This window comes from Colias eurytheme, chromosome 13 (genome assembly GCF_061535395.1).
Source record: "Colias eurytheme isolate Ceu_HAF_F1 chromosome 13, ilColEury1 Martin Lab GWU primary, whole genome shotgun sequence".
Classification (NCBI taxonomy): Eukaryota; Metazoa; Arthropoda; class Insecta; order Lepidoptera; family Pieridae; genus Colias; species Colias eurytheme.
In genome coordinates this window covers 9,512,234-9,520,964 of record NC_142992.1, presented here as the reverse complement: position 1 = coordinate 9,520,964, position 8,731 = coordinate 9,512,234, and the positions used below count along the sequence as shown (strand labels likewise).

At 31.7% G+C, this 8,731-nt stretch overlaps 1 protein-coding gene across 1 annotated transcript in view; it reads left to right on the top strand.

Annotated features, from left to right (window-relative positions):
* Positions 1-2,221: 2,221 nt before the first annotated feature.
* Positions 2,222-8,731, top strand: part of LOC149903614 (uncharacterized) — a 98,368-nt gene continuing 91,858 nt past the window's right edge. The window contains exon 1 of the mRNA XM_090108400.1: positions 2,222-2,438. The gene's annotated coding sequence lies outside the window, so the exon portion shown is untranslated. The remainder of the gene's footprint in view (positions 2,439-8,731) is intronic.

The window sequence follows — 8,731 nt, the reverse complement described above, 5'->3', positions numbered from 1 at the left end:
GATCTTTAAGTAATAAATGTTTTATAGTTATTATCGATGATATTATTTAAGTAAGAAGGTGTAGGTGGGGGGCACGTCCAAATGTGGCTAATTAGCCAGACTTTATTTCAGTTGTCTCTTTTTAGCATACGATAATTTAATCATGCCATCTTACTTTGTGCCGTTTTTGATTGAATGTTGTGTGGTAACCTATCTATACCTTTTTAATTTGATTATTATATTGAAAATAATACCACAAAATTGGGTGGGTATGTTCGTACATATTGCAAGTATAAAGGTAAATCCTATCCTACTAATATTATAAATGAGAAAATTGTATGTATGTTTGCTACTCTTTCTCACAAATACTACCGAACCGATTACAATGAAATTTAGCACACATGTAGAGGGTAACTTGGTTTAACACATAGGATAGGTTTTATCCCGGAAATCCCACGGGAACGGGAACTTTGCGGGTTTTTCTTTGAAAACGCGGGCGAAGCCGCGGGCGGAAAGCTAGTAGATCTAAAATACTTCAGCGAATGACGTAGGCTACGTTTTGACGTGAAAACAAAACTTGAAGATTGTGAAATGGGTTATGGAAATTTGTATGGGAACGGTTGAGCAAGCGAAACCTTGTAATAAATATTATTAAAATATGAGAGGGTTCCGTCGTATTTTACAAAATTAACTCCATTTTTACTTTTACTGAGCTGTATAATGTATATTATTCGAATTGAGAATTTTTGATCTTTATTATGGAAGTAAGGATATTTTAAATATTAATATTAACGATGTATTTGACGAAATTACCTTAACTTCACTGTTTATTAATTACCAAATGCAAACATAAATCATCATTATAACGAGTAAAAAGTTTTTTAAGTGTTTTTCAGGTTTCATTTCGGTGTTTGTTTGGAGTTAAAAGGCACGTGTCGTTAAAATGGACAATAATTTTGTACGAATAAAAGTTGAACCGAAAATATTTCATACTTGACCAGTCTCCGCTGTGACAAAGCTTTGTGTCGGGTTTTACTTTTATTTTCTACAAAATATCTTTCTGTTACAGTTTTGTATAACTTTTTTGACGCTGTTTTCAATAAAACAAGTTTGTGTATTGGCCAAAGGAAAGTATATGATAAATTTTTGTTTCTGACAAATTTTGTATTAATATTTTCGATGTTTTCTGATTAGAAGATGTATTGTCGTTGATATAAATTCATCATTTTACATTTTCATTTTGATACTATATAATATAAACTCTCAGAAATAACTTCACTATAATGTGTAAAGTTAAAAATTTTAAGATTTTTATATGTCTTAGAATTAAAAGAGAGAAAGTATGTTTGTATGTTCTTTCAAAATACGATTTGTTTCAATAATGAACATTCTTCTGCATAAAGATTTTAAGTATGTCCAACGTCTACTTTTGATTGCTTCTACAATTTACCAATAATTGTACAATACGTATCATACTATCATACCCAGCAAAAATGGAACGTATTTCAGTTTATAAAATATTTATTAAGCTCATGTGAATAATTTTATTTAGTTTAGAACATAAGAATATAAGTATGTATGCGGAGCGAAAGCAGGCGGTTGAAAATCTAATCTTAGAAAACATTTTTGATATGGGTATGAAATGTTCTTTTCCATTTTGTATACAAAATAAGAGGATAATATAAATTTGAATCCTTCAAAACACTTTTATAAACCTTCAATGTTTGCCGTTTTCGGATAATGTTATTTCCCATTGAAATAATGCTAAATGTAGCGAGGAGTTGTTCAAAAGGTTATTAGCTAAAACAGTATACAGCAAAAGGGTTATTAAAAATGTATGTGGTAAAATGTTTAGGAGAGCACAATTTTAATTAAAGCAAAAAGAGTCATATTACGCTGTTTTTAATTACTAGTAAAACGGACTTTTATCAAATATTCTACATAAAACATTATTTGTTCATGATATACAAATAATGTATCCAAAACCACACACAGCGAACATTTGGCATATTTCCATACACCAAATGTGTATTTAATAATAACAAATGGCTACTTGAGACTCTTAAGCGTGCTCTGTTATAGGGCGGAAATTCGTTACGCTAATAAAAAATTCACTTTCAACAAGTAAGCCATTGCGTATATCTCTATACTATACGCATAATGTTTGCTCGACCAAGTTCCTCGCCCGGAGGCTGACTCCATTCATTTTACGTCAGTTTTGCTCAGACTCCTACGGCAGGCGCACGTGTTTGCGGCGTTCGCAAAATTTAATGAAATGCTGTTGTTTTACCATAAAGTATTAATTAAAATAGCTCTCAAAACACGCGGCGTACCATTAAATTAACGAATTCAGTCTAAAATGTGGAATATACATTATTCGAACGCTTTATGGGCGTAAAGTTTTGAAAATAGTGTCCTTGGTTCAAATCGTTTTGCTGTTTACAAATGTGAACATCTGAGTAAGTATTTTTGTGGTACGTTAGTAGGTAGTCCTAAGTAATTTATGGCCAATCGAATTAATGATTTCATTTACCTTTGCCATTGATTGGGCTTATTTGATTTGGTGAAGTAGTTTGGTGTTCTATTTATAAGATGTAGGTTATTTTCGTGTGTAACAGTTTGAGAAAGCGGGTTTTTGAACGGCGTTTAAGCGTCTGCAATTTTTAGCTGAATGTGAATCCGTTTAATATTTAAAAAGCTTTGTGAGGGGGAAAAGATAGTCGGTGTGTCTTCGCTACGTTTTTTTTGTGTGGAAATTGTTGTAATGTTGAATGAAAATATATTGTAAGTGAAAAAACAAGAAGTGGTTATTCTTGAATTTCAAAAATGCTGAAGCTGAGCTGAAGGGTTTCATGATTATTTTGGATTATTTGATAATTTAAGAATGATTAATATAATAAGTTCGCTAAATTAAGCTTTTATGGTTTGTTTGATAATAAATTACATTTGATATATTGTACGTTGAAATTTCATCTAATTTTATAAACTTTGTTAATTATCGGTTTCCCGAGAGACAGGGAGATCTGCGAGGCGTGGCTTGTATGTGCTATGAATTGTTATTGCAATTTGATGACGTGAATATTCGCTATTGCTAGCGACCGGAACGTTAACTCGAAATACCCAATGTATAATATTTCATGTTTATTTTGACACAAAATTCGAGTAATGTGTTTACTTTTTTATGTTATAGTCTTTTTACGCTATTTAAGAATGTTCTCAGAGCGATCTTATACCATAGGTATATCAAAATAAGCATTCTAATTGATTCACATAGACAGCCAATTAAAGCGATTGGTTTTATGAATAAACTAGTGGTCCGCCCCGGCTTCGCCCGTGGTACATATTTAGTATCCTATGTCCTTTTCCTAGCTCTAAACTACCTCCCTGCCAAATTTCAGCTAAATCGGTTCAGCCGTTCTTGAGTTATAAGTGGAGTAACTAACACGACTTTCTTTTATATATAGATGTGTGTTGTTTTTAATTAATGTAAGGATGGTGGAAGACGAAAAACAAAAATAATAGCAATTATTATTCCTTAGAAATTCATTTTTTAAACCTCATAATGTTATACATGAATACCTTTTCATTGAAAACAAACATAGCAATCATGTCTGCGAGCTACACACGAGTTTTCACGGAAGTCGGAGATATTACCGCTAAGTCATCTTTTAGAAACAACCACAAGAGAAATTGAATAGAAACTATAATACAAACATTTACAGCTACGGAGCTACGCGGCTACGAGCTACGAGCTACGCGATCGCCTACGATGATCAACCGGCTTTATCAACTTATTAATCCCTGAGATATCCTTAAATTAAAGTGATAAAGTCTGCTGAAATTTTGTAATACTTTGTTCTTATAAAAGTCTCTTCAAACATCATTTTTCTTTCGCAACCATGTTTCGAAATCAGATAAAGGGAAAAGAAAATTTCTTTGCCGTTTCGTAATTGGTTGTTAGAACGGAATTTTAAGGCTTCTTTCGCAACCTTTTTTGCAATCCGTCCATTATTTAGTCTTTGTGAGAAAATGGAACCTCAAATGATAAGAACCCTTATCGGTACGTTTCGCCCGCCAGTCTGTCATGACCATTTATTTCAAGGCTTGCTAGATGGCATTATATTTCATAATTTAAGGGATAAGATAATTCCAACCTTAAGATAGTGTGTTGTTCTTATAACATGTCTTGACAAATAGCAAATGACTTGCCATATATTAAACGACACGACCATAACAAGAACATTCACAACCTTATTTTCGTGTTCAAAAGGCAATAGGCATTATTTAGAAAACAGCGTGAAACAGGAAGGTTGGGATAAGGGTTCGTATCATTTATACAGTGTTTGAAACGTGACAACACATGTACCAAATTGCTGGTTGCTATTATAACGTCAATCAAGAGTAAGGTAGCCTCCTTGGTGTTCACGTGACTCAAATCGTGACGAAGCATCATATCAGAGGATTTGGGAGGTAAAAGGAAGGGCATTTCGGACATTGATTGGAATGCGCAATTTATTGTACTATGTATTCAGAAAATATTTGATGTTCGATAGCTTGTTTGGGGTTGTGTTTAGTGAGCATAAGCTTTATTCAAAATGTCGAATGATTTTTGTTCATTGACACATAACTATCAAATCAAATTTGTTGAAATTTAAAATAATATTGTGTAGAATTGAGTTAAGACTACTTTTTGAGATACAATGCCAACATGGTGACTTAAATCTTCTTCTTATATATAAAAATGAATCGCAAAATGTGTTGGTAAGCGCATAACTCGAGAACGGCTGAACCGATTTCGATAATTCTTTTTTTACTATATTCCTTGAAGTACGAGGATGGTTCTTATGTAGAGAAAACGTAAACATGTACCACGGGCGAAGCCGGGGCGGACCGCTACTATTATATACATCTAGATCAACTTTTGTTTAAGTATTCTACTTTCTATCTTAATATGAAAACCGATTTTCTCGCTATCAAAGGTAATAGTAAAACATTAAATAGTATTTATACAATAATATGAATCATCGCCAGCCCTAGAAATGTAACTGTAAATTCAATTCAAGCATAAATTTTGATACAAGGCATTTTGCCAGTTCAGCTTTGATAAAGCTTTCTAGTTTGAAGCAGAAATTTAATCTTAATTAAGTTAAAGATATTTCAATGACTGCCCCATTATATAGGGGCAAGTATTTAATAACTTAGTTCTAAAGAGCTAATCACTATAAGCAATTGCTTATATCTATCTATAGACATTGTTTACTTGCGTGATTTTATTGTCTTGCAAACAGAAGCAATATCTCTATTTAAAGTAAATATCTCTAATCTATATATTATTTTCTGGTCTCGATTGAAAATACTCATTTAAAAAAGTTAAAATCCGATTTATTCATTATATTATTTTCCCGACGTTTCGCACACTTTGCAACGAGCGTGGTCACAGGGAGACTGTCTCCCCAAACATACAAATTAATATAATGAATAAATCGCGTTATAAACCCGTTAAAAATCTTTAATTGCTCAATATATCGCGTAAAATCAAACACTAGAAAATACTAAGTTTAAAACCATAAAGGTTTTCTTTCTAACGTATAATGATTTCACATGTTAGAGACAAAAATACAAATATATATAAAAATCCCCATTTATGCGGGTGCGTAAAAACCATATCCTTACTCTCATTATAAATACAAAAGTAACACTGTCCGTTTGTTATGATTTCACGCTAAAACCTCTGAAGGGATTTATGTAAATTTTCATAAATTGATAAAACATTCATTTGTGATATAAGATACTTTTTGTGGCAAAAAAATATCAAATGAAGGAAAGAAAAATGGCAAACAATGCCGGAGGGGTAGTAAGTTAATATTATATAACATTGGTTGTTTTCTTTTACAATATGGCATCTCGTATCACAGTTAAAAAGAGTATCTAAATATACAGGGTTAACGTTTCGTAATTGATTTTGAATAGCATTCCCTTCATGCATTTGCATCATAGTGTATTTTCATGCAAATAAACCTATATTTAGACAATTACTATTCTACAATTTAGGTGGAAATTGGACGATCGAGTTCAATGCGTTTTTGGTATGGCTCTGAATTATTAAAAACGGCCGATTTTTATAGGAAGTATTCCTTTTTTAATATTTTTTGGCAAATAAAAAATGCTTTATATGTTTTATGTAAGACTATATGCGTTGCATATATTTTTTACGCGTCCAGTATCAACCACCCGCTGTTTACTGTGATGAAGTTTGCACATTAATAACCAAAAAGTGAATCCTTTCTTATTTATGTCTATCTATTTGTAAAATACCATTCAAAACCAACCAGCCGTTTAAGTATAATTAGGTCAAACATTATCGTAATAAATATAGCAGTATCGTAAATAAAACGAACTAATCTCATTCTGAAATTTACTCCAACATGTTACGAAGTTAAAAATTGCGTGTCACAGCATCTCGTAGCACATGTAGTAAATAACTCTACGATACGTCTACGATTTACGTTCGTAACGCCTACGTGCCGTAGCCGATCATGAGTTCCTGATCACGTCCGCTTTATATTAGAACCTTTGACATCTTTCAATACCTATTAGTGTGAATATGCAAGAGGTTAGAAGCCTTCTCATTGCTGAAGGTAATTGTTCTTAGGAAATGTTAAAAGTTTAACTTTTTTCTGATGTTAAGTATTATTGATTTTGATGAGATTTTTCAGTTCTTTTTCTTGTACGCATCTTCAATCATCTCAATTTCTTTATTCAGGTTATTGGGATTATGGATAGTGGTGTGATTAATTTTAGTAAATAATTCAAGCACTTTGTTGTAGGAAGATAGTCACTTTATTTATCTTCAAATAGAGTATCGAAGGTATGTCTTAACAGTCTGAAGGATACGAGTGAACTACACACAAAGAGCTATATAACTCAACTGTTTTAGGGTCTATACAACACTCAAAATTATACCTTTATTTATGACTCTCTTCGAGTATTTCTTACCCGTACTTCTAGGAATCTATACAATAAATATTCACAAGGTTTAACATGTGTTACCAAGTGTTGAGTGTATACAGGACTCACAATAGGTTTACCAAATGTGCATGATAAAAAAAAAGGTCGTTGCAATAAATCACACGTATAGTGTAAGAAACGTAATTGCTTTTTAAGAGAGAAACTTTTGTAAATGAAATCAATATTTCAACACGCCCCCTCAAAAGTTAATCTCTTTTCCAAGTTACAATTTTAATTGCAATTACATATTAATACATATACAATTATATTAATACATCATGATAACCAAAATTCTAAAGTTGAATACAATACTCTTAATACTGATCGACATACCTTCCGCTTACTCTTTGTCTGGGACGGTTGTTACTAACCGTATACATAGTGATCCGACATTTGTCTTCACGATAAGGGAAACCCAGGAAAACCTTATCAGATCATTAAAAATATATAAGTTTACATCAAGATACAACTTATTTACTAATCAATCTTCTGATGCCATTTTCGCTCTTAACTTCAGGAACCTCCCTGGTAGTGGCTTTGTCAGCATGTCTGCAATTTGAACACCTGTTGACATATGTTTAATAATTTTAGTATTATTTCTCATATTGATCCCAAAGGAATTAATATTTGATGTCAATATGTTTGGATCTAATAAGGCTTGTTGGATTGTTAGCTAGTACATCCATTTTACTATTCATATATTAAGATAGGTTCTTTAGTTTTCAGGTTTATACCTGCTGCTAAAGTTTTTCAACCATATTGCATTTAACAGCTTCATACAGAGCCATATATTCAGCTTCTGTAGAAGAACCTGCCTTATTGTACTCCAACATATTGTACATCAATCATACAACTAGAAGAATTAACCCGTTGTACTTTTCTTTTCAAATACTAACTCGAATCAATTATCTTATCAATTTGTCTAATTAGAATCAAGTATCTTATCAATTTGTTCTTATATGTTTCCTTTACATATTTAATTTTAATCTACTTGTTTTTAAACATTACCGAGTTCTTGTTTATTTTCATTCACATGTCTGCTTATAGTTAAAGTCAGATCATTGTACATGAAATTAAATACATTAGATTTCCAATAAGAATTCGAAATGGAATACCGTCATTCTCATTGGATTCCATTGCCTCAAAATCTAAATTGAATTTTATGTAAGTAGATTTTGATCACCCATTGTACTAAGTTTATTTCATACGGTTTTAATATTTACTTATGTGCTTTGATCTAGTGTTACGACATTATTTTGTCTCGTGATTCTAAAGCTAAATAAGAATTTAACCTCCTTTTAAATCACCCATTTTAAATTAATTCATTAAATTCTGCATCGTTTTTCAACAATAGTCACTCACTATAATCACTAGATCGTCCACATTTAATTCAGTATAAATATTATTAGAGATATCTCATCTATTCAGTATGTACATGAATCGATCCTTAAAATCATTTGTAAAACCTTTGTCTAATAGTCTTTTCAAATATTTCAATCCAACATCTGGCAACTTTCTTTAAGCAATATGCTACCTAATGCTTTGTTTAATTTACAATCGGGGTTCACAAGTGTTTTCACTTTTCACACCCTCAAGTATTTTAATATACTGTACGATTAACTGACCACTTAAAATGCAGTTTAATCAATCTGGTAAACTAACAAGCCATGCTGCTGTTAAAAGACTTAAGTTCAAAATTGTTGCAACCGATATTTTTACTAATACCTCTAGCAACTAAACGGGC